The 26,442-nt window shown below is 46.7% G+C and overlaps 1 protein-coding gene across 1 annotated transcript in view; it reads right to left on the bottom strand.

Annotated features, from left to right (window-relative positions):
- Positions 1-25,526, bottom strand: part of LOC144125687 (calcitonin gene-related peptide type 1 receptor-like) — a 114,866-nt gene extending 89,340 nt beyond the window's left edge. The window contains exon 1 of the mRNA XM_077659303.1: positions 24,880-25,526. The gene's annotated coding sequence lies outside the window, so the exon portion shown is untranslated. The remainder of the gene's footprint in view (positions 1-24,879) is intronic.
- Between the last annotated feature and the right edge of the window lie 916 nt (positions 25,527-26,442).

Raw genomic sequence — 26,442 nt, 5'->3', positions numbered from 1 at the left:
GGGCGGCGAAAGTGACAATTATGATTTTTTTCTTTTTCTGAGCAGTGTGCTTCTTCCAGTGGTAATGCAAGGAACAACGAAAATCATTGGCCTGATCGACAAGTGGTTTTATTTTCTGATCACGGGAATTAACCTTCGCTTCTAAGCGTGCTGCTGGTTCGAGGTTTGACAACGCTTACCAGCGACAAGGGACGCAATATCCGGTGATAGGTCTTGTGCAGAGATGATTCGCAGCGCACCTCTGACGTATAGTCATCTGTAATCTTTGAACGCAAAGTAGACTTCTTCACTTCAGTGAAGAGAATAGCTGCACGCAAATATGAAGTGCACCCGAACGTCGCAATGACTCCTGTCGCTTCGCACTTCAGAGTTGGAAATCTTTGTTTTATAAAATAAATAAATAAATAAAGTGAAAAACTTCGAGACACCTACGTCTTCAAACTTCTGCCGCAATGCGCTGTTTGCTTCAAGTTCAATAAGCTTCATTTGCAACTCGAGGTCAGCTTTGCCGGCTGCAAAGGAAATGTTTAGAGAGGCTTCGGATGGCTTGAAACCGCGCTTCAAATTTTTTCTCGAAATTGCGGAGCAAATACGCATAAACATCGCAAGATTCTTGGGCAACGTGCCCTATTGACTTGATAGTTAAAAAAGTGGTCCAGGTTCTGCTGCACTCAGATTTTACATAATGAGAATGGTACACTTGGCGTTGTCTTTAATGGAAGTGCTTTCACCAATGGGAAGAGAAAATGCTTCGAATTGCCGACATCGGTTCGTCAAGGCGTTTTCTATGATGTGACTGATCTCTGTAACGGGGAAGCCACCCGCTCGACCAATCTACCACTCAGACGAGGTAATTATCTCGTTGGTTCCGAATACTGTTTGTTTCTCCTCCTCCTCTGCAACGGTACTGAATGTAAGACTTATTTTTATTTCTTTTTTATGCTAGGAAAGAGGGTGCCTGCGGCATATAACAAACTGTTTTTCACCAATAACTCATTAGTGCAGGCTTTGCAGGCTCGCTATCACATGGTAAATAATGAAGCTTTCTCTCGTCGTTTTTTTTTCGCTGTTTTGGAGGCTATTGGAAAATGTCTAGTCGTTTTCGCTTGCCTCTTTTCGTTTCCTCAAAGAACGAGTTCCGTCTGGGGATGAGAGCTCGTGGCTTATTTTCGCTGCCAAAACTTCCGGTGGCGAAGCTGACTCGTGAAGCTGGCATGTGCTTTCGGAACAAATGGTGAAATATTTGGGGCAAGTGGGCCAGGTTCCAGAGTTCCACCGGCCACATATTTAAGACCTCTGTTTTAAAAACATAACTGCCTCGTTACACATTTCTTGCTTTTAAAAAATTCTATTCAAGGAATTCATAAAATATTTTATTATGCTCTGTTGGTGCAACCCTTCATACCAAGCGACATGCTTTGAATGAGACCGAGATACGTTAGACAGTTACTCCGCCACGTCCTTTCCTCAAAAACCGACTTTTCACTAGAGCTAGACAACGCCATTGCTTCGCGCACTCAAAGATAAAGTGAAGGCAACCGAGATCATAAAAGGGGGCCGTTTCGCTATATGTGCACGTGCGGAAAAAGAACTCAATTTTCGCCATCGGTTATCCTGCAATAAGCGAACCTCAGCGTAAGGTATTAAAGCACAAAGGCAGCCAGCGAAAATTTCCCTGTTCAGTTTTCTTTCCTGCTGCGAATTTGCCCCGGCGGTCTCAAGATGTACCTTCAAAACATTTGGCTCGGGGCATTCGTCAAAACCACGCTGGTATAGTATTAAATCCGCCTAGAGCTTTGACGTTCATACTTTCTTGCCTTCTACAGAAACGTACACGGTGGGGATCGATAATGCAAAGATAATTTTTTCTCTCACCCGTTGATCCATGCCATTGTTTCTTTTTTTTTATCTCCTCCTCCCACTTTCCTCCACTGTCTGAAGAACGGTTTGCGAATGTGTGTTTCGAGCGTACGTTCCGGAAGGTGCTGTGGCTTCCTTACGGAATAAACCGGAGGTTGTTGTTGTTCTTCCCTCGGAAGCGATAAACCGGAGGTTGTTGTTGTTGTTGTTAGCCTATCAAACCGGAGGTGGACAGTAGTATACTTGGCATAAACATCTTCTCTGTTAGTTCCTACTAAACGAAAAATACGAAAACAAGGCGACTCCATGAATACCATCCCAGACCAAATCACAACTCATTAATTATAAACCACAAGAACGCTGCTTGCACTGCCTAAAAAAAGGAATGAAGGAACTTTGGGAAATAAAACAAAGCACGAGAAAGGTCTAGCATCGAATGATCAGGTGACCATGAGCGATGCGTCTGATTTAAGCGCGACCTGTTTGTTCGCGCGAGCCCACTTAGCTTCTATGTTAGTAATAAAGGAAGCCGTTGAGCGTAAAGCTGTTATTGAAACATCGCATTATATTAGACAGTCCACCACAGTCCGAGCAAGCGAAGTTGAACGAGTTCATTTTCAACTGACTATAAGAGTTCCCAACGACACCATCGTCGTTAACCTGTCTTGAATCTGGTGTCCTTGGCTGTGCGGACGTATGTACGTACATTTCCGGTAGCCAGCACCACTGTGTCCTTTTCCTTCTGTCCATTTCATGGGCGCGCAACTTCAGATGATCACGTGGTCGTCACTTGCGTTTGCGTCCTCGGTGACGTTCGCTAAGTTATTACTCAGACTGCCTCGATCCTCTGCGCCCTGGTATAAGCGAGGGACAGTGAAGGCTCACTCACGCAGAGCCACGCTGCATTTACGCACATAACATACGCGCATAATGCTTGCACACTGGCTAGCTGCTCACGCGGCAGCAATTGCCTCGAACGGTGACGACACTGCGTGGACGCCATCACATTGCGCGGCCGACGACGAGGTTTCGCCACGCGTCTGACCAACAACTGTAAAAACATTGCTGCTTTAAAGGAGAACCGCTCTTTGCGGTCGCCCTTTGCGATCTCCGAGCCAGGAAGCTCAAGATGCGAGAGATCAACGTACGAAACCTTTGTGCCTCGAAGTTCCCAGAAAAGTGGGACCGCAGACACAAATCAATGGGCGGCGCGGACAGAGCTCGCAGGATGCCAGTCAGCCGGAGGGCGAAGTGGGAGCGGGGAAGTGTGGTAAGAAGCATTACAGCGCAGAAACTCGCTTTGTGCGCTCGCGTGCTTGCGCGCTTGGCGCCCACTGCGAGTGACACGGGGCACATCTGAATGGCACCGAAATGGAGGAGCATTTAAAAAATAAGAATGTAAAAGGGGGCTTTATTTGAGAAAGAAAACTGCAGACAAGCTGGGCGGTTCGCTAAATTAAATTCCGCCGCTTCATGCTACTGCCTCCGTGGCCACTGCGTGTTTTGTCTCTCCCCCCCCCCCCCCCCCCCCCCCCCCCACCTCTTTTTTTAAAACGTTTTCTTTATTTTTAGGCTTTGAGAATCGCTATTTGTGTTCTATCGCCGTTTCATGTAGCCCTTGTCTTAAGGTGCGCTATTTTTTTTTTTTTCAAATATGAACTACCAACTAGCCCGTTTGACCAGCGCTGCAACTTCCAAATATTTCTGCTCTTGATTACTTCTTTTCGTGATTCCACTGTTGAAGCCTCCGTCGCGTGAACCACAACCATCGGGCAACAATTAACAGTTTGCCGAAGGGCGAGTATTTCTTCGTTTTCTTTTTCTCTGCACGCCCTCCGACTTTTGCGCCTCAGTCGACGAGGCATCTCGAATAAGCCATTCAGACGAAGTCAAAAGAGATCAAGACAGAGATTAGTGTCCTGTCTGTCTTCTCATGTCCACGTCTGAATGTTCTAATGAAGATGTCTTAATCAATCAACAAACTATAGCCCAACTTAACATCGGCTGTGACTATTTCTTGCACAATGAACCGTGCAATTTCTCTTTTCTAGCACCTGTTTTCCCTGTCTTTTGTTGTCCATGTCTGAGTGCGCTAGCTCAGATCAGCCAATAAACCAATCAATAAATCAAATAATTAATTAACCAATTAATTATACGGGTAATAATCTGTCTAATTAAGAGCGTTGGCTGCCAGTCGAAGACGACCTCTTACTTTAGACTTGAAATCGTCGCTGCCTGTTAAATAATCTTTTGACCGTGCGCAGATACAGCGAGGCCGAAGACATTTCGCTTATTTTTTTATACACTGGCGTCTTTTCCTTATTTTCTTCCGCAGAGAAAAGTTGCAAACAACACCCACGCTTTGTGTAGCAACTGATTTCCACCTAAGCGAGGTGTCCTCACTTTACAACAGTTATACAAAAAAAGAAACAGCGCACCGCGTGTATATAAAGACGCCCCCGGCGCAGCGAGGACTCACTTGCAGCAACGGGCGCGCGCGAACTGCCGCTGGCTCATCGGCATTCAGGAGGACGCCACCTGACGAGCGAAATGAAGACGGAAAAGAAGGATCGAAAAGTGAGACCGGGATGATTTGTTCGACATGTCACGCGCTGCAAACGAACACGAATCGAGAACAGGTCAAGTTGCGAAGCCAGCAGGACGCCGCCGTTGGAGGTGCCGGTTGAATCCGAATGAGCCGAGCCTGGCCGCAGTGCTGCGTACGCGCACATACCTAGCGCTGTGCTTCTCGTGGGCTGCACTGCGATGTTCCGGGATCAGTGGCGGCCGACCCGGTTGGAGGACCACGCCAACTAGTTCTTAGTCTGGCGACACCGTAGACGAGCTTGTTGCGTTCGCCGTCCACCTGCATCGACCGCGTTGCGCGACCAGGCAGGTGCGCCCAACACAGCCGTAAAACGCTGCCTGCGTGGCTGAAGCGCTGTTGAATCAAAAACGCGATCTGCACGTCCCGCTGTCGTAGTGCAGCGTTATAAATGAGTCAAACAAGAATTTTGTATTCCAATGACACTAGCTTTTATGGATAGAATTGGAGCCCGTCATCAATTGTGCTTTGTATGGTTGCCAAGAATAAGTGATAATTCGTTTTTATATAGTGCGCGAGACTGGTTCTGGCTTGCAATGTATAGCATCTAAAGCATGTCTGCCTACCATCAGCTGTGTAGTGCAGCATGGCTGCGCGAGCACGAATTCAAACGTGAACCACATATGCGAACCAGCACTCGCTCTTTTTCGAACATCAAACCGCGCAAAATACTGGGGTAATTCGTGTATCTACTCCTGTATTTTCCCTACACATTCATGTTGACACGCTGTTATTACATTTGTACATGGATGGATAAGTTATGAAAGAGATGTTCTTGTACTAGTCCTGGCGTACTGAACCCTTTCTTTGCAAAACACTGTACGCTAGTCTCCTGAACCCCGCACCTCTACGTTCACATTTTAACACATTCCTCTCACTCATCGCGCCTCCTCCAATCATATTTATCTCTCTTATTCAGCTTTAGGCTTCTTTTCTTTGGTGAACAAGCAAAAACGTTCCACTTTTTGATAATAATAATAATAATAATAATAATAATAATAATAATAATAATAATAATAATAATAATAATAATAATAATAATAATAATAATAATAATAATAATAATAATAATTGGTTTTGGGGGAGAGGAAATGGCGCAGTATCTGTCTCATATATCGTTGGACACCTGAACCGCGCCGTAAGGGAAGGGATAAAGCAGAGAATGAAAGAACAAAGGAAGAAGAGGTGCCGTAGTGGAGGACTCCGGAATAATTTCGACCACCTGGGGATCTTTAACGTGCACTGACATCGCACAGCACACGGGCGCCTTAGCGTTTTTCCTCCATAAAAACGCAGCCGCCGCGGTCGGGTTCGAACCGGGGAACTCCGGATCAGCAGTCGAGCGCCCTAACCACTGAGCCACCGCGACGGGTTCCACGTTTTGATTAATTCCAAAAGTTTTTCTTCTCAGATTACCAGAGTCGTTCACTCGGAATATGTGGCACAATATGCGAGAGAAATATGCACAATATGCGCCGTAGCTGATCGCCGATGGCCAGCCATAAAAGATGGAATTAATTCTGCCCTCTGTCTGAGAATGTGAGCGAAGAGCGCAATAAAATGTACACTGTCTCTATTACTAGCATCTCCACAGCCTGTGTGAAGAAGTGCGAGAACTGCTCTCACAATGAAATGAGCTGACGGAAAGTAATACTTGGCTGTTCGTCAAGCTGAGAGTCCACATTTATTTAGTCAGCATAGACAAGAAAGTGAGTCCTCCCGATTAGCGGAGCGGGGAAGGGGGGGGGGGGGGGGGGGGGAGTGGAGTGTTAAGGCGCACTGCGGTACAGTTATCGCTCCCACTTCTGTCCGCGGCATAGCTTGTACCACCAGGCCCTCTTATCCTCTCAGCAGTTCGAGTACATCCACACGAGACCCGCTGCGGTGGCTCAGTGGCTTTGGCGTTCGGCTGTTGACTCCAGTGTCGCAGGTTCGATGCCGACCGCGGCGACCGTAAATCTAGGGAGGCGAAATGCAGATAACTTGGACGACGCTCAACATGCTCTTAGGTGCACAATGCGATAAAGCATTCCTCTTTTAGATGCATTGGTCACAGGGAGTCCTCATACCACTATTGAAAAAGTGGCGCAGCGGTCAAACAATGCGCCTTTGCCCCGGCACACGTGGTTGTTTCAAGCACAGCCCCCGGTGACTAGACACCGGTTGCTTGTCACGAGCTCCCGTAAGGCTCATTCTCTCGACCAATAAGTTGATGCGCAGTGCCACGGTTGGCAGTGCATTTAATTCATTTGAATTAATTTCACTGCAACCTGACATGGTAGGGACGTTGCTCACAAGCCGGTGTGCCACCTGCTTTTAGTGCGACAGCGCCACTTCACGAGCTCTAATCGGCTCACCAATTATTGTGAAGCTTGACCTTGAGGGGGACCTTGGTCAATGCATAAATAAAATAAATATTGCCGCGACTGGGATCCAAACCCGCAGGGCGTGAACATATCGGCTTCGCTGGCCGCTGCACGAGAGCACTATGCTATCGCTGCAGTTTTTTTTTATTGCATGGAAATAGTGCCGAAAAGAAAAGTCTAAGCACGCTTACGCCACGAAACACCAGGCCATCTTACCCTTGCATGACCTGACCTTCCAAAAAATCAAAAGTCTGGAGGCACACACATGCATCCAGATCGGGGAGCCCGTTAGGCGGTTCTTGCAGGGCAGCATATACTCCCCGCACCAAACCGCATTGTTCACGAAACAGATTTCGACGACCGTGGTGATTCGGCGTGGCGGTCCATCATGCGGATCTTCGAGACACTAAATAGTCCCAGCAACATAAATAGATCATATGGCACAGCAGTGTTTTCCTCTGCGGGAAAAAAACGAATACTGTAGGGTGTGATGTCAATGTCGTTCTTAATTGTTCGTTGTAAAATGCCCCACAAGAAGATAGCATCAATGCACAGAATAAAAGAATGGTCAATTGTCTCTGGTGTATTGCACAGGCGACAATTAACCGTCCATGGCGCAAGCATCTCCTTAGCATGAAGCCATGCCTTCACAGGCAGCGTTGACGTGCGCAGCTTAAAAAAAGAATGTTTTCGCGGCAGAAGAAATGCACATTCTCCAATGTTATCGCCGCAGCCGATCACGCCTCGTGTTAACCTGCAACACACTCTCGCGCTGTGCATTGCACATCGTCGTCTTCATCAGCCAATGCTACTATTGAACTAATATCGTCGACAGACATGCCGAGGATCCAGCAAAGCAAACCTATGAGACAACCAGGCTAAACACACGCTTTCGTACGTAGACTAGGATTAACCACGTTAAAACGCTACCATTTCTTTTTTTCGTGACATCGACAGACGGACGCCGGCTTTTCTTCTGAACGGGACCACTGATGCCATCGAATTAATCCGCCCATGTGCAGTGCGATGCCAGCGCATGTTAACTTCAGGTGGTCTAAATTAATCCGGAGCCTTCCACAAAAGCGTCCCTCCTAATCTGAACCGCTTCGGGAAGATAAAAACCCCGCAGTCTGCCGTCGACATTCACACGAAGGTGAAGCTGTTAAACAACAGCGCATGTTTTGCTGTGCGCCACTGCGTCACCGATTTTCTCCGGGATACACGGCGCCATAATATGGCATACCTGGAAAGCCCCGCCCCGGCCTGGCGCAGAATCAGGACGTTGTACACGCGGGACCCCAAGATGGCATTCAGGAATGAGTGCCCTGTGATCTTGCGACTCAGGTGAGCCTTGATGAAGGCGCTGTAATGAGCGGAGTAGGCATGCTGTGCAGCCATTTCTCTCTGCTATTCGTCTCATGGGAAGACAAAATGACCAGCCGTATATTGCAGCGATAGCCAATCGCGTATGCTTCCCGTTATTGCTGATCGTTTCGTGCCTCCCTTCAGTCCGTGCGAACGGGAACTGATCTATCGCTGCGCAGCTTACCTGTCGCCTGAGGGCTTTTGCGGCACAAGTACTGTAATTTGCGCGAATAGCATTAGGTGGGTGGCTATAGCCTTTTTCTTCTTACTTACGCACGTATTAGCAGGAGCGAGCTAACAACTACGAAGCTCTTGTACGAAACGCGTCCACACCGCGACTTGCCCATGACGACTGACGGCAAGATTCTGCAGCCTTAATTGCCTTACAGCGCACCTTAGTTGTTTTTTTTTTCTCGGAGACACGCTCCTGCAAGGAGCACGCAAGGAGCACGGGTGTATTCTAACGACGCGAAATTAGCCGGGCGAGTACAAGACAGGATTGTTTTTTTGTTTTCCTTTTCTTAACTTGCCAGCAACCACACCGCCACGCCCTTAAGTATACTCTAATGCACCGCTAATATGTTTACACCTGCGTACGTATGCGCGGCAGAGTTGGAAATATAACCCCTCATTTCACTTGCACGCGGTGGAAGCACTGGCGTAGAGAATTGCCTCCTGCGGCTGTCTTTGCCTTAGAATTATACCTCTCCTGTCCTTCCTGGAACACTCGCATTACGTACTATACCTAGAGAGAGGAGAGCTCGTGACTCCTTCAGGGCGCGTGTCCGATTTGCCAGGCTATTTATAACGTAGTACCGGCAAAACAAAACTCGCAGTGGAGCCGAATGAATTATTTTTCGCGCTCGACATTTTCTAACAGTCGCTTGGCTAAGGCGCTTATTTGGCTATTTGTTTCTTTCTCGATCCCAAGGCGCATAAAATTCTAGAAGCCAGGCTGCTGCATATAGAAAACGTATTCGACAACAAAAAGCGCGAAGACTCAAAATTCCAAAGCCTGCTAAAGAAGACGTCGTATCGTGTTATTTGCTGTGACCTCAAGCGTTGAGCTAGTAACAATAGGCCCAGCTGCCATAGTGCTTTTAAGAAAAGTTCCTATCAGTCCGGGAAATATGCAGTGCTGGTGAATAAATAGGTACGGCTTCTTATCGCCTACAGTCATGCGACCACGGGGAACTTCAGATGTACGCACATATTAATCGACCTTTATTTTAGCACCAAAGTGGGAGCACATATATTTATTAAAACAAAAAAAAAAACATCTGGAGGTGCCTTCAAAGTGTCAGAAAACCGCTTCACTGATAAAAGAGGAGTCTAAATTTGGCAATTCAACAAATACTAACAAGAACGGCGCTCAAGGCAGTTTGAGGTCTAGTGGAAACTTTCGCCGGCTTTCAGGCCCTTGTGCCGAGGACCATGCGCACAGTGCAGAGTTTGAAATTCAAAGCGAATGCGGCGCTGCTTGCAGATTCTCCCCAACAAGAAAATAAGGTGAAAAGCGGGGCGAACTTCCTGCGTCGCAGAAATAAAGAAAAATGCGAACAAGGCGAGCAATCGATCGACTGCGATCAGAGAGCGCATTTGCAAGCCCGCCGCTACGGCGGAAAACAGGCAGGGGCAGATGCGCTCGGTCGGGACAGCGCCGGGATGACCTGCACCTGGTAACCTAACTCACCGAGGAGGCGCCCGAGGCGGGCAGGTTTCAATTACGTTGCCTGTCCGGTCGCCCAGGGGCCGAACTCAGGTACGCTTTGCGGCCCAGAGTTGGTTGGCTGGTTTGAGAGGGGCACTGGAGCCAGGGCGGGCCGGTATGTTCGAGCGTGTGCATGTGTGCGAGTTGTGGGGGAGGGGGTTCGTGCGTGTGTGTGTGTGTTCCAGACACACGTGCCACGTCACTGCTACCCGTCACTGTTCTGTATTGAAAACGCCGCGCAATGGCGGCGTTCAGAAGCGGTCTTGGAATCTGGTGGCATGCCCTCCGGTCCCTGATTTCAGCCCCCCCCCCCCCCCCCCCGCCCCACCACGGTGCTTTCTAGCCTGTGCGTTCGGAGCCAGGTGTTAGGCGTTTCGAGATGGCGGGCGAGTCTATGACGCCCAACGGAGGCAAGGAAGGCCCGATCAAGCACAATGTGGCTCGACGTATAAAAGGTAAATCTCAAGGTGCACAATTATTTCAGTGGTCGCGGTACGAACTTTAAACTTTCCACAGGGGTCATACGTTAGGTGACCTACTGCGATATCATTATCAGGCTCTGGCACTTTCTTTTCCTTAATTACCCGTACTGGGGGATGATCTGTTATCAGTGTTCCTAACAAAAATTGCGCCACACTACGATTGGAAGCGTTAGTGATTTTATCTATTTCACGCAACTCGCAATGTATGTATGCAGCAATTAAACACAACTGATTGCAGGTTAGGTTCACGCAGTATACGCGTTTTTCAGCATGTCAGACGACCGTAGGCAATAGCAACGTTCTCGGAGTACAGGATTTGTGTAGAAAGCCTGACTGTGCCCTCAATAGTAACAGATATTGCTTACGAAGCCGCCTTTTCATATTCTTGCCTTTGAATATCCAGTGGGACAGTTTGGGCATGTGATATACAAGTTCTGTGATATACAAGTTCTGTGATATATGAAGAAAGAAGCCAGCACCTAGTCGTATTTAAACAAAATTTGTTACGGTATTAAGTTATGGCAGCGTTCTTATTCTTGGCAGAGAATTGGTTTCGACCCGCGGATCCGCGGTGCTTTCTTGAACTGCAAGGACGTATGCGGTTCGATGTATTGAGTAACGTCAATGCTTTGTGGATATTGCAAACACCTATTACTGACACCGTAGTGAACTGAGGTGACGCTGATTATCCCATTACACCATTACACCGTGTTTTCTGTGCAGTATTCTTACTTCCCTCTTTATGATAACGGTCACCACTGGAAGCACTGTCTAAATGTATCAGTTCTAGCTAATTTGGACAGACTTTAATTTCAGCAGACAAGGCTGTCTATTCAGGAAGAAGCTTTGGTTGCAGGCACCTAAAGTTACTGGTACAAATTTCACCAGACACATTTTTTACCAGAGGCTCCAAGAAAGAATAAAGTTCGCACGCTTTTACCAAATAAAGCTGGCAAGATCCACAAGAAAATAAAAATAAGCGGAGTGATTTGAGAAACGGCTGTTTTGCTACTGATATCGTCTGCATGCCTGTAATTAGCTTATGCGAACAGCATGTATTCCAGAAGCGCGAAAAAAAATAAGCTCGGTTAGCCTGCTTAGCTCAGTTGGTAGAGCGAATGCCCCGGTGAAGCGGTGGTCCCGGGTTCGAACCCCGTACCAGGACGAGTTTTTCATCAACTACGAAGTTTCTGTGGAAGCTGTATAGCTCTCTCTTGTATTCGTATCACTGCGCACGGTGCTAAGCAGTAATTAATTCCTTATTACAAATGTACTCGATCTTGAGGGATTCCCCTAAACATTTAAACAACACTGTTACCACTTCAAATTGTTGATCAATTCGCTCTTGCCCTACCATATATTCTAGTCGTCCCGGTTACCTCAGTTGCTAGAGCGACTGCCAGAGCGAGGCGGTGGTCCCGGGTTCGAAACCCGGACCAGTACAGATTGTTCTTCTACGTCAACTATGTAGTTGCTGTTGGAACTTGTATAGCTTTTTTGTAGTTGTATGATTGAGCTTTGGCTGATGCTGTTGAGTAATTACTCACTCATTAATAAAGATCAAGCAGATCTCACAGTGTCATTTCGTTATTTTTATCGGCCACAAGTGGAATGATATCGTGTGGGTAGCTGCATGATGGAGGCTGAAACTTAACGATAAGCCTGTTTTGTTAAGATGACACTTAGGCCACAGGGGCGAGTATTATTTCCGAACCAGTTTAAAATCATACACCCCGGACTCGCATCGTCACTGCTTTACCAGCCACGGGTTTGGTCACAAGACCAGAATTCTAAAACGCGTGCATACGTTGCCCTGCACAAATGTAGCAGCAGTTGGGAAATGCACCGTATGCGACTCCTTGGCACGTCGTCAACGCCGGAAAAAGTGCCAAGAAAGAAAGAGTGGAAAGATTCGAGACAGCGTTCTCCTTACAGACGATAGACGGGGCCAATAAAACAAGATGAGGCAATACTGACTAGGAGCATAGGAAAAATATTTAAAACAGGCGTCAGTTAAGGGCACCAAGACCCTACTGGCTGGCGTTCTATACCATCACCGATGCACCGAGTCGGCGTTAGCTCATTAATATTTTCTCGTTCACTTGTTTTACCCACAAGCTCTTGCAACATTCGTTCCGGACTCTCTTTTTCTTTCTCGCCTTTTTTTCCCCCCATTTTCCTTCTCAGCCTTGTACCTTACGTGTGGATTCTCTTGCTGAAGCAACAAAAACTTAACGAGCGCGCGCAGCAAAATTAAAACCGATGACCTAGAGAATTAGAGGAACAAGCTAGGAGGAACAGCTGGCATTTGGAATTCTGCCGACCCAACGAGAGTGCCTTTACGAGACGGTGCTTGGATTCATTAAGAAGCCGTAAAACTCCCGCCTCCCTTCTAAGCCTTACAACAAGCCCCGCTTTGCCAAAAAAAACGTCTAAGGCACCCCCCTTCCCCGAAAACCACTTTCGCCTGTTGTGTACCCGCTCAGAGACTCGTGCGCAAACCAAGTTTTATTTGCTTCTTCTCCTGTTTTTTTTTTTATCATCGCCTGTCCACTGCTCAGAGTGTATCGAACGCCTGCCAGGCTTTTCTGTTGATATTCTCTCGTCGTCACGACGCCTGAGCTTTCCTCTTGAACCAGTCGCGAAGCTCCTGTTGCAGATAAAACTTGTATCTAGATACCACTCTGCCATCATTGGCACATGTGCGATCCTACAAAGCAAAATTATGGGATGATTATACAACGCAAAAAAGCAGCTTCTCCGCGTACTTTTTCTTGCACAGTAGTCCTGCCAGCGGCAATAAATTTGCGCGATGTATTTTGCTTTGAATACTGCTGATTAACTTGTTGCAGTGTTGCGAATTTGCGCGACTTGAGATCTTGTTGCGTCCGCGAAGGAACTAGCTGGGGAACATCTGAAGAGACAAAAGTGCATTGCAATCTCTCCGCCAGAAATAAAGTAGATAAGCGCATAACTGCAGTTTTTTTGGGGGGCGGGGGGGGGGGGGATGAACCTGAGATGCACCAACTGGTGTTCCGTTCTAATGTACTAATCTTTCCCATTGTTGATTGGACCATCAACAAAGAGGAAGTTCTTACGTTACGTCCCTTCCTTGGTAAGCCTTTTTATCACAAGCTTCACCACCAGGGTGTGTGAATGTAGCCCGTTAGACATCTATGATATTGCCGGCTTGGTTATAGGTGGACAAAATAAATTGCTTTGATTCACACTTATCTGTTTTTGTTCTGTGTGGGAGCGTATGCGTGCTAGCTTGCGTGCGATATAAGACAAAAGGAAACCAAAGTGCAGTTGAAGGTTAACAATATTTAAATACTGTGGCGCCTACTGTGATTACACTGAGTTCAAAAGTAAAAACAGCTCCTAGAAACTGTCGTGAAAATTGCGGTATTCCTTGGGCATGTCGGCACGAAGCACCACTGGGGAACTTAAAATCACCAGTCCCAAACAAACATTACATCTGGTGTCATCGCTAACTTGCAAGGGTGGTCGAACAGGCTAGTTGGTAGTTCATACTTAAAAAAAGAAAAACAGCGCAGCTCAAGACAACAGGTTCCGTTGTAGTAATTAGATAGTGCTACCCTAACTTCGACGTTTTAATGGATGGATTTTGAATTCAGCCTTTAGCTCTTATTGACCCTTTTGGCATCGGTTTTTCTTCCCGCTTTTCAAAGCCTTTTTGGCTGTTTTAATGAATTTTATTTTCAATCTGCTTTTAATGACATTTTTGAACCTTTTAATCCATTTTATCTTCACTTTGCTTTTAACAGCCTTTTGAATATTTTATTTTTTTTCTCATGTCGTCATCACACATTGCCATTTGTTACCCTGTTGTTGCCAATCGGCGTCATCCTTTTACCAGAACTTCCACTTTACTCTGTTCCCAAGTGCAGCATTGTTATCGTGTGTCTTTTTTCACCTCAGTTATCTTGCTGCCGCGCGCAAACCAAGCTGCTGCTCCCCATGTTTTCCAGCTCAATACATACATACATACATACATACATACATACATACATACATACATACATACATACATACATACATACATACATACATACATACATACATACATACATACATACATACATATATATATATATATATATATATATATATATATATATATATATATATATATATATATATATATATATATATATAGCTATCGCTTAAGGTGCGCAGTTTTTTACAAATGTGATCGCTAAGCAGACCGAAGTGATGGCTAGAGAGCATGAACAGTCCTGCTCTTCCACTCCGGCCTAATATCCTAATTAGGCTGAGAAGAGAGTAGTTCTTTACGCAGACTTTTCTGCTCATTCCAGAATCTAGCAGAGCAATAATGAACCTTACATTCTGATAATGCCGAGGAAAACAACAGGGTAAAAAAAGAGCTACGTTACACTGAAATAGCTAGCCACGCTAAAGGCTGCTGTGTTTCAACAGTTTCAACCACTCATTTTGAGCAATTTATCACCCTGGTTAGAGGGCGGGAAAAAGGCATGGACGTGCATGCAAAATCTTTAATAAGGCAACTCAATTCCTGAACCCGTATGCGCTGCACGGAGCTGAAGTACAGTACAGATGTGCAAGAAGCGCGTAGTTTTCATCGACCGATTTACCGCGCTTGCTTCTTACCCAATGTTAGAGGCGCTGCTGACACGTGGTAAGTCACTCACTATACCTTCCCTACCCTTGAAATTTCTATTTTTACTCAGATGCATAAAATATTTGCGCAGCAGAAGTGACGATGAAGTACGAACGTTGGAAAGCTGAGTAGACGTAGTCAGTCATAAATCTGTCCAGTGTTTCTAAGCGTCAGTGACGCGGGAGCCGCTGGATAACTCACTGCCAGTATTAAAGGATTGGAGAAAGCAAATATTAGTTTTGTTGATTTGGAATGGTTCCCAGCACATTAGACAACACATAGACAGCCACGCGGATTGCGCCAACAAGCGGTATGCGTTTTAGAACTGAATTTTTAGAGCGCAGGTCTTAAGCGCCAGTTCGTAGGTTGAGCCTCCTCGCCGCCGATGGTGTAACCGAGACAAACCATAAATAAATAATAATAAACACTGCCGCTACTAGGATTTGAACCTGGGGCGCCACGAAAATACCGGCTTCGCTGGCCGCTCCACGAGACCACCAGTCTACCCCCGCAGCCGATCACGCCTCGTGTTAAACTGCATCCCACTCTCGCTGCATTGCACATCGTCGTCTTTATTAAAATCGAGCTAATATCGTCGCTAGACGTGCCGCCGCCCTAGACAGCAAAACAATGAACCTACAGACACTCAGAGCACCAGGCTAATGTTGCAGCCCATCATGACTCGTGTTAAACTGCCGCACAGTCTCAAGCTACACCAGCTGCGTCATCTACAACTGATTTTTTTTTTCTCCTCCATTTCAACAACTGAACGACGGTTGCGTGGTACAAGACACTTTAAAGTCAAGCGAAGCATGCAAAAATTGCGTCATAATCTCTGATTGTTCATTTTTCGTCATTTCAACGCTCTTCATCGTCGTCTTCTGCTAACACTGCTATTGAATTAATATACACATTCTCGAGCGCTCATCATTGCACATCGTCTTCTTCAACGAAAACTACTACGGAACTAATATCGTCGCAAGATGTGCCGACGATCCAGCAGAGAAAAAAATGAGCCTAAAGAGCCCGAGGCACCGACAGAGCTGACTCGAATTTCGCATTAGGGAGAATCGTAATCGCACTTAGAATTTTTTTCGTCCATGCTGTTTCGATTTCGCTCTCAAGATCCAAACGATGGCTGTGCCGTAAAACTAGAGATCAGGTCACGTCAGGCATGCAAAAAAAAAAACTGGGGTACGGTTGCTGCTTTCTTTAATTCACACAAACTCTTACACAAGGCTAGCCAAGAGTTGAAAGGACGAAAAATGAACATGCAGAGATTGTGATGCAATTTTTGCATGCTTCGCGTGACTTTAGAGTGCCTTGTACCACACAATCGTCGTTCAGTTGTTGAAAGGGAGGAGGAGAGAAAAAAATCAGTTGTAAATGACGCAGCTGGTATAGATGAATTCCTATTATCTCGCGCACCACTGTGAAGAAAAAAAAAACACTCATGCTAACATTTGGTGTCCCTACTCCTACAAGAAACTTTTGGGCACGATATGTCTTCTGATTTTTCTCAAGAAGTCATATTGTTCACTGTGGCATTGATTTGTGCAGCCGGAACAATCAGGCCAAAGAAGTATTGAAATGTTCATCTTCTACTCCCACTTTTTTTTTAATCTTTGTTCGTCGTGCGCATCTCCGTTTGTAGCTTGTTGCTAAGAAAGCTGTGGTATCTCTAGAAATAGAAATCGGCTGTGGGGCTCATAGCGGCCGCAGTTTTAAAGGATAGCGACAAATTAACGCTTTAATGTCTAAATTTTAAGGGGGATAAATAAAAAAAAAACTCATTGTCCGATCATTAGGCTAGGTAATCTACCCGTATTCAAACTTTCCTATTAAGATATTTTTAATGCCCCCAGAATGCGAAAATCGTTATGTCCACCATTAGCAATCAGCATTTGGTCCATTTCGTGTAGCAAGTACGAGCTGTGTGAGAGATCAAATCGTAGGCCGAAAACAACTCGAAAGCCTAAATTCAGTATTTTATTTATTTATTTATTTATTTATTTATTTATTTATTTATTTATTTATTTATTTATTTATTTATTTATTTATTTAGCACGTTCAGGGCTCAGAGGGCATTGCAGAAGGGAGTGGAATGCAGGAGTATAACATAACATAAAAATGCGACAATACAACAGGAGGAAAACAAGCAGATTTTTTTTGACAATAGGACAGGAAAATATAGAGGAATACAAATCACTGGAGGCAAACATGTTTTTCAATCGCTGATTTAACAGCAGCGTGTCGGTAATAGTGGCGATTGAGGTGGGTTGTATTCGTTACCTGTCTTGGGAAGAAATGAATGAACCGCGACAAGATCGGACGTGTACTTTATGAAGGTGATCTCTACTGGATGGGATGTACGATGCTTCAGATAGGAGCTCTAGTTCAAGACGGTGCTTGTGATAATTTCATTATTGACACACTGAATAAACGAGAGCAGTTATGAAGTATGAATCTCGCGCTGCGATTTTTCACCGACTCAATAGATTAAACGAGATATTCAAGACCGGGGTCCCACACCAAACATGCATATTCCAATTCTGGGCGCACGAGGGATTTATTTTGATTTATGGGGGCTTAACGTCCGAAAGCGACTCTGGCTACGAGGGACGCCGTAGTGAAGGGCTCCGGAAATTTCGACCACCTGGGGTTCTTTAACGTGCACTAACATCGCACAGTACACGGGCCTCTGGAATTTCGCCTCCATCGAAGTTCGACCGCCGCGGCCTGGATCGAACCCGCGTCTTTCGGGCCAGCAGCCGAGCTCCAAAACCACTCAGCCACCACGGCGGCTGCGTGGGATTTATAAATTCATAGTTTTAAGGAGGAAGGTGCCACAGAGAAATTACGCCTTAGATAACCAAGCATGCGAATGGCATTGCTGCCAATGTAGTTAATGAGTTTGCCAGGAGATTTTATCGGTTATGTAAAACCTTAGGTATTTTTGTATGATTTTACGTGCTCTAGTTTTACTCAAAAAATATCTTCTAATTTCTGCCGCACAACGTTCTCAAAAAAATGTAAGACGAGGCTTTGTTGAAAGTGACACCAAACAAATGATCGGGAAGCGGTGGCTACTGAGAGCATGTTTAAATCAAACTTTGTGTTCACACCTCATCCAGTAATTTGTACAATGTGTGCTAGTGGTATGTCGAAAATTTGCGGCGCTGGGCATTAAAGGGTTGAATAACATTCTGCCACTTTTAATGTCTATAGAATCTGCCGTGCACTGGTAGTTAGTAAAAAAAAAAAAAAGGTGTCGTACCTATGATGATGCCGCCCTTCATGTTTCTTTTTCTTTTTTATGGAGTCGTACCATGGTTGACGCTAACGCAAAAAGACTAGACAAAGAATGAGACGAGGTGCGCGTGTGGTTGAAGTTATATTTATTGGAAGTAACTCGATCAAAGTTGCACTGGCGAGCTTCGGGTTATTTTCACTTGTTATGTTGTGAGACGGATCTCGTGTAATATACATGTACATTTCCTCGTTCAATCCCTCCTTCGCCCTCTCATTAGCCGGGAGTCTGTAATAAACATGCAAGAAACTGTCACATGAACGACGATATAGCGAAGCTACGATTTCAACGCAGCAATCTCTTCACCTTCCTTTGCCAGAGGACTATAGAACGGCAATGCGACTAAAATGCTTCGACACAGTGATACCCACGGACGTTTCAAGGCTACACTGGGCCACTGATTGTCATGGCACAAAACGCGATGCATAGTATTTTTTTCTTTTCTTTTTGTCGGCGGGAAGCATGGACATTACAGAATGTGCCGATGCGTGCACCTGCTTGACATGTTGAGCCGTAACCTTTCATTGTATTATACGCCAAATGTGGATCGTACGGCTTCCTGAGCTCAGATATTTTTCTCAAGCCTCTTCACTAAATTAATATGGTTCGTGGCTTGTCTTGCCGATATCACTACAAGCTAGCGTTGCCGAAAAAGAAAACTACTCTGAAGACGCTGCGATTGTGAGGTAAACCAGCAATATGAGCGTATCTGAAAGTGTTCATGTCGGTAAGTCATGATTCCCTAGAGAAAAGCCGTGACGATACAACTCTTGTCTGGCAGGCAGACTCGCTGAAGTTTACACGTAAATGTTGATACACCGCCCACACAAAAAATCCTTCACTATAAATTTAGAAACAAGCTTTATAAAATACAGCAGGAAAAATATTAGTATACTGCCAATCTTTTAAAAATTCTTAACACAACGTACCTTAGCGCAGGTCAATCTAAAGAGTAAAAACGGAAAAAGGGCGCTTTATTATGGTTACTTGCAACCACTGGTACGCAAAGGAAAAAGAAGTATGTAGCAGTGACCGCCGATTTATAGTTCGCAATTATTGTTTTACGCCCCTAAAGACCATTTGCCATTCGAAACATCAGGGCAACTCTGCGACACGCTCATCATGCTACAGACAAATATTTGAACCTGACACAGAAGACGTTCGGCTGTCGATAACATAGGGCCGCTGACACACGTGCAACGTGGTGACGTATTACCGTGCGCGCAAAAGCAAAGAAACTAGACGAGACACAATGACGGCAACGTGTCGCTTTTCCCTCGGAGCCCTTTTCTCCTTCCTATAATATGACACTCTGCACCCAACTCTCCGTTACAAAGCTGGCGCTATCGCAAGCTTCGGGTCTATAGTCGACGCTGCGAATCATACGCAAATGAAATGACTCGAACGAGTTGGCACATCGTATGGGCCGGCCTTGCATCCGCTGCACGGCGCGGCTGGATCGCAAAATGTGGCTAATCGATTCTTGACCGCAGTGACACCGGATCTTAATGCGCTTATTTCTTTTTTTTTTTCCCGCTCATATCGGCCACGGTCGAGACGTTGATCCACCGTACACTAGCGAGAGGATAAAGAAGAACGCGAAGCGAGTAATAAGTAAAAAAAAAAAGTGAAACAAGGAAAGGAGATCCCGCTTTCTTTTGCATCACTTCTTGGCCGGGTCGGCTGTATACGCAACGTCAAGGTCAATCGGTTTCCCCGGCCGTCGAACACGGTGGCCGATGCCGTTGGCCCAATTCAGCGCGATGAGTGCGTCATCATGAAGGGCGGCACGCCTCGTCCGTTCCTCAGGACGTGACTTCGATGACGAGACTCCTTTCATTTTCGTGCTTGCGCCCGTTTTATTATTCGATCAGTTCTTTCTTCTATTCCCCTCGCCGAATCCCTGTCAGCGGGCGCTCGGGGAAAACTTTATATCGCGCAGTCACTGCCCTCCGCACGGAGGCTTAGCTATGCACACCCGCCTCTTTAATGGCGCCGCAAGGGAACGCGCTATCAAGTATGCAATGTTGCACGGTCGCCAGTCGGCGCGGTACGCAGATGACGACTTCAGGGGCATCCACGCTGCGTAATTTATTCCTCAGGTCCGCATGCCGTTGTCTTAGCTTCACGTGCGCTGTCTTCTCCCTTGTCGCAACGTGCATTTTAATGGTTTGTTTTCCTATATACGTCGTAAGGGGAGAGTTGTGCAGAAGGCTTGTTGTGGCGGCGTGTCATCATTCCACGATGGCAATGTGAAAGTTTGATGAAACCAGCGGGTGAGGGATACCTTTGTGACAGGTACCGAAGTAGGTTGGCCTGAGGCAGATTGTCTTAGCCTGCTAATTTACAGGGGCAGTTTGGGAAGGGCGCTGAAAAGGCCGTAAGGGTGACGCTACTGAGCATACATATAATGGGCTCAACAGTACCTAAATTCTGAAGCCGTTTGACGGCTATAAAACCTTATAACCTTACTCCTTCTTTGGGGTAAAAATTACAGAAACTCATGTAATCGGCGGCGATCGCAAAAAGACGAATAATAACTTCCCCGACTGGTTTCTTGTCACCATCCTCCAAACCACCCGGCAAATGGGACACGTCAGTGTACTGAAAAAAACTTGCACACTTTAGCATTGCGCGCTACGGCAAACTATTATATGCTTAGTAGCAGCCTTACTCATCTCAACCTCCTATCCTCGCTGGTTCCATTGTCTCGTAAAGTATTTCCATGTTCCTGTCACCGTGTTGCTCGAACTGCTCATTTTTTCTTCAGCAGCATGAAAAGTTGGGCTAGTTGGAAGCTGTTCATGATGAATATGGGGGCGCAAACAAATTTTCATCAAACAATAATTTTATCACTTTTTGGTCCCCGTCTTTTTTTTTTTCAGTCAGCCAAACCAAAAAAACTGCTGTGCCCTTTACATCTTACTATTTCCTTTTTCACATGTAGCAACTCAAGTGTAGCCTACTGTGCGTCTGTGCAGGCATATCGTGTTAGCATTGACCTAAACAAACAGATCCCACCGGAAAATGTATAGACTGCAGACTGCGATGCAGCAGCAATGGCAATGGGCGGCGATGCACGTAATATGCTCGCTATCGCCTCACGCAGGCCTGCTTGAGTGTCCGGTCATCGGTGGCTGCCTATGCGCTCTGAGTGCCGTATACGGCTGAACTATTTCAAGCATAATTCAGCGCCGCCCACATGAGCGCGCAGCATGCCACATCGTGTGACCCGCACCGCCTGATCAGTCCGATCACTTGGGCGCAGTCGTTCCGCCGAATAGAGCGCTTCATGGCTGAGTCCACGTGGCGATTTCTTTCATCACTCTTGGCCGTGAGCCGGTGCTGCAAATGCGGGCATATCGTGGTCGTAAAGCGAACCTCTATGAAAATTGCTAAAGCCTGCTTAAGAAACAGACTTCTTCGAAGAAACGCGAGCATCCTACTAAATAGGCAAAGGTCTAGGGGCATGGATAATGCTGTACGGGTCCTAAGCTAGGTTAAGCAGCTTACTCTCCTAAAGTGGTGCACAGCTTTTATCTGGCTCGCCCAACGGCGGGTAACGAGTTCAATTCGTCGCAATCGACTTAGCGACGCCGGGCCTAAGCGTTCACGAGGCCGGTCTGAAGAAACGTTATTTGTCCTCTATAGGCTTCTCCCGCAAGCTGCGAAGCGCAGACATAAAACAAAAAGTGCGACAAGCAGCAAGATGTGTTGGCTGCAGCTCGGTCTCTTACTTCTATTGAACATCACAGGCTGACTTCTTTATTTTTTTTTTCTGTCTCTAAACACATATTGAGTTAACCGATTATTCCAAACAAACAAAAAAAGATGGGTAAAATGTTAGTATCTGCACCCGCTCATCATCGCGACGTGCGGTTTGTGCTCGGGAAGGCTAACCGCGGGTGATGTAAATTTAAATTTTAAATATTAAAAAATTGAAATAATTTAAAGGAAGTAACTTTACCTTCTTTAGGAATCAATGGTTGCTTCAAATCAAGTCCTTCCTAACGCACTAACTTTCTTAGCGCTGGTGGTATTCACTGGCTTGTGGCACAGCGCCAAAACATTTCAACAAAACTGAAAAATCGAAAACGTTTTCTTCGCTCACGCGTGGTGTGCCATGGCTGCAGTGGAAGCAGGGTGAAACAAAGAGCCCGAAAAAAAAAACTGAAAACAAAAATGCGTATTAGTGCGACAAGAAAGAAAAGGCCAAGCTTTCTCAAAAACAAACCGGTCTTCCTCTTAATCCTCCTGGCGACGTAACGGCAAACTCAAGGGTATCCAGATTTCTTATTCTGGAGCCAGCAAGAACCAGAAAAAGAGAGAGATAGGGAGAGAGAAAAAAAACAAGTGAATCTGGTGGCGTGGCGAGCAATTAGTCTTGTTGTTCTTTGTTTCCCTTCCTCCTGCATCACTCCCAGCATTCTGTGGGAGACCGCTATCTGAGAGTGAATGCAAGACACGCGGTGACAATGGATTCCATCGTTATACCGTAGCGCGATGTGTGCAGCAGCGGATAGACTTTCTGTTTTTCACCTTGATAACTCAACGCTTGTGTAGTTGTATCCTTAGGACATCTATTCAGAGCAATGACAGCCGCCTTCAGAGCAATGAATAGACTTGGTTCGTGATGCTTTCTGGCTGGGGACTGAAAAATAACATCTATAGAGCGTAATTTATAAATGGTTTTTCTAGCTTTCCTGCTCCGCGGTGTACGCCCAAACAATTTCATTTTCTCATCTCAACGTATTTTTTAGAGACCACCGCGCTGAGAGTGCGGCGCGTAGAGTGACGCAAAAACAAGGGTACCGAGTGTTACGCCATATTTTTTACTCACGCTAGCTTTGCATTCATTTTTGTCCAATAAGAAGCACGTAACACAAACGGCCACTAACGCCTAACTTTGTCATTAGTTGTATTTTTAACATTTCAGTTAGCAAATCCGCAAGGTATCCAGCATTCCTTCACGAATCATCTCCGGTGCACATCATCGGTAGCAGGCAACGGTGCGTGTAGACAAGAGTACTGCTTCCATAAAGCTCGTCGCCGACATCGCCATGCGCAATCGTCGAAGCTGTTATCAGGCAGCAGAACTGTACGGAGGGCTGCTAGGAAAAAAAAAAAAAAGTGAAGAAGGCGTTCTGGAATTCCGATGAAACGGACTAAGGCGGACGGCAGATTAACGCCCAGGGGCAGACTACGGGCTGCGTGAAAGCCATCAGCAATTAGGACCACGTGTGCAGCAGCGGTCTGTCGAGCGGCCTCCGGCGCAATGTGTTCATGTACAAGTCGCTCCGCTGAAGACACCCGCGGAATATCTTCACTTACATGACTATGTGGTGTGCCCTCTGGCGAGCAAAAAAAGAAAGAGCAGGTTTCTGCCCGCACGCACACGCACGCACATTGTCGGTGGACTTATAACTGGTTTATATTTGGCCCACACACGTACTTTCAACAATTTTCTTGTGAAGCGCACATGTAAAGGACCTTAAACATAGTCAAGTCGACTTTCTGTCTCCGGTAAAAAACGCCTCTCTTTAGTGATGATCACAGAGGGGTCGCTAATGCAGGACCACCCATCCTTTTTTGAAATGAACAGAAATGCTTCAAGCAGCTCTTCCTCGTGTGTGTGGACTGCCCCCTGCCAATAGTGCTCGTGGGATGAAACAGAGGCGAACAGTTTTTACACTCTTTCACATGCAAAGCCAGGGTGCTCCCTGTACCCGATCGCAAAGTTTTGCCGTGTTCTCTGAGGCGTTCATTCAATCGAGCATGCATCGGGCAGACTGGGCAATGTTTGAATAAAAGCGTCAGAGAAGAAGGGAAAACTTTTGCGATCGCGTATGCATGGGAAAAACTGTAGCAATTGTCGGCCTCCGTTTCACCGCGCGAGCATTACTGGCAGGGGGGAGTACAGACAAGAGCGAGAGCTGCTTGAAGCATTTCTGATTAAAAAGAGTGAGCGGTCTCCCATTAGCGAGAAATAGTGGAGTTTTTTATCGGGGAGTGAATGACGACCCGACTTTGATTAATGTCATTTGCATGTGCTCTTGAGCAAGGAAAGGTATTAAAGTAAGTGCATCGGCCAAAATGAAACCAGTTGTAAGTCCGGCGACAAAGAGTACATGAGTGTGTGTGCGTGTGCCTCCTTGTGGTCCTGAGTGTCGTTTATCGCTTGTTCTTTTCTGCTAAAAGACTCGCCGCCAGCTTTCTCCTATGATTTCCCTTCGCTGAACGAACAAAGAACAAAACGCAAACGCAGCGCAGAGACGTTGCCTTGAGAAAGTAAGTTTTGTGAGGTGGAACATCGCGATCGAAGTCGAAATACATCGTTACCATTAGCATCGCGAGCTGTCAAGTCGCGTCGTCCGGTTTGGAAGCACTTATTTTTTTTTAGTTTTACCTGTTACTGCGGATTACGACTTTCAACCAAGGGCGGACGCGATGGGTAACTTTCTCAGAGTACAGAAACTTGAAAAGGAATGGAGGAGAGATTTGGCCGCTTCCAACTTACCGCAGAATAATCCGCAGGCCCTACGTTGCAGTCAACTTGACAATCCAACTCCGCCGAGAGAAACTGCAGCTTCCAGATTTGAGTCCACTTGCGACGGACGACGTCCACGCGCGCACGCCTTCGCCGTCGATCGACCACGTGTGGAACTCAGAGCGGAGAACAACAAACTCGCACGAGGCTGCGTTCCATTGGAGAGGCCAAGTCTCTTCGCGTATCCGGACTGGCGACACTTCCTTCAGTGCAGACACAACGTTTTCTTCTTCAAAGGAAGCACGAAAGCTTTTCAATCAGCCAAGTTTCAAGAGATAGAATCCTCACGACGCAGCGCGAAATTTAGCTGCTAGAGCGGAGGCTGGTCAAGGAGGCTCACGCTAGGAACGGGACGTCCCGAACAATGAACAAGTGCGAGATTTTTTCTGTCGGCGCCCTCAACGAAGGAGCACTCGTGAACGGGCGGCGGCGGAAAGCTGGGCTTTCAGCTTCGGCGCAAGCCTCCGGAGCAGCTGTCGCTCTTGACTTTGGAGGGCACCACCGGCGCGCCGGCGAAGAAAGCGCTTGTCCGCCGCTCCGCTTCGGTCGTCGGGCCGCTACCGACTAAGCGCGGCCGCTGACGAACGAGGGTCGAGGGGGAGCGCTGCGCTCCTCCCACTGCCCGCGCGCGCGGTGGCAAGCGGGCCGACGCGTCACGCAAACGCGGCCACTGGTGGCGTCGGCGGCCGGAGCATGCGCGTCGAAGGCGCCGAAAGACGCCAACAAAAGCGCGCGCGCCCACCGCGGAGGAGAGCCACACTCGCCCCCTCGATTTCAGGGCGGCTGTGTTGAGCTTGAGGTTCGGGTAGGTTGGCTTGCGGCCGCAACCGAAGGGGGTGCCTAAGAGGTAGCAGCGTTCACGCACACACAAAAGCAACAAAAATGAGATCTGGAGAAACATTACTCGGTGTCTACTTCAATCTCTAGGTGGGGAAATAATAAGACAGGGGGCTATTTATCGTGTCGTGTTCGTCATCTCTACAGCTGGAAGCATGCATGCTGTCTGTTTTTGAAAGCCAATGACAAAAGATACTGCTTGAAAGTTCTCGACCACGACAGCTAAAACCGTCCGGTTGTATTGTACCGCTTTTTTTTTTGTCAGGCAAGGAAGATTTTTATATGTATTTTTCATAAAGTCAAAGGCTCACGCAGGAAGTTTGGTGCAGGAGGAGGCGAGGGGCTCGACTTTCGTTGTTCTTACGCTCTGAAGGCGAGGAAAAATAAACGATGATCCTTTTCGGTTTCTAACGTGCCTACCAGGCGAGGTTTAGAGAAAGCGTAAACGCAGAGGCAGACATCATTTACGACATCCCGTGATTTTCCCCGCGCACTTCGAGTCGTTTTCACGTCGGCAGGTACCACACGACATCCGCCCAATGCACGGATAGCTCGACCGACGGAGAGAATACGTGGGTGGTGCCCCCTCCTGTCCCGCATCACTCGCAGAACATTCGCCACCTCGTCCGCCGCTTGGAGCAGCACGCGCGGACAACCTGCTGCTTCTTGAAGCGAAAAGCTTCAATACGCTAGGTG

The sequence above is a fragment of the Amblyomma americanum genome, chromosome 3, assembly GCF_052857255.1.
Source record: "Amblyomma americanum isolate KBUSLIRL-KWMA chromosome 3, ASM5285725v1, whole genome shotgun sequence".
Classification (NCBI taxonomy): Eukaryota; Metazoa; Arthropoda; class Arachnida; order Ixodida; family Ixodidae; genus Amblyomma; species Amblyomma americanum.
This window is presented reverse-complemented; position numbering and strand designations above follow the sequence as displayed.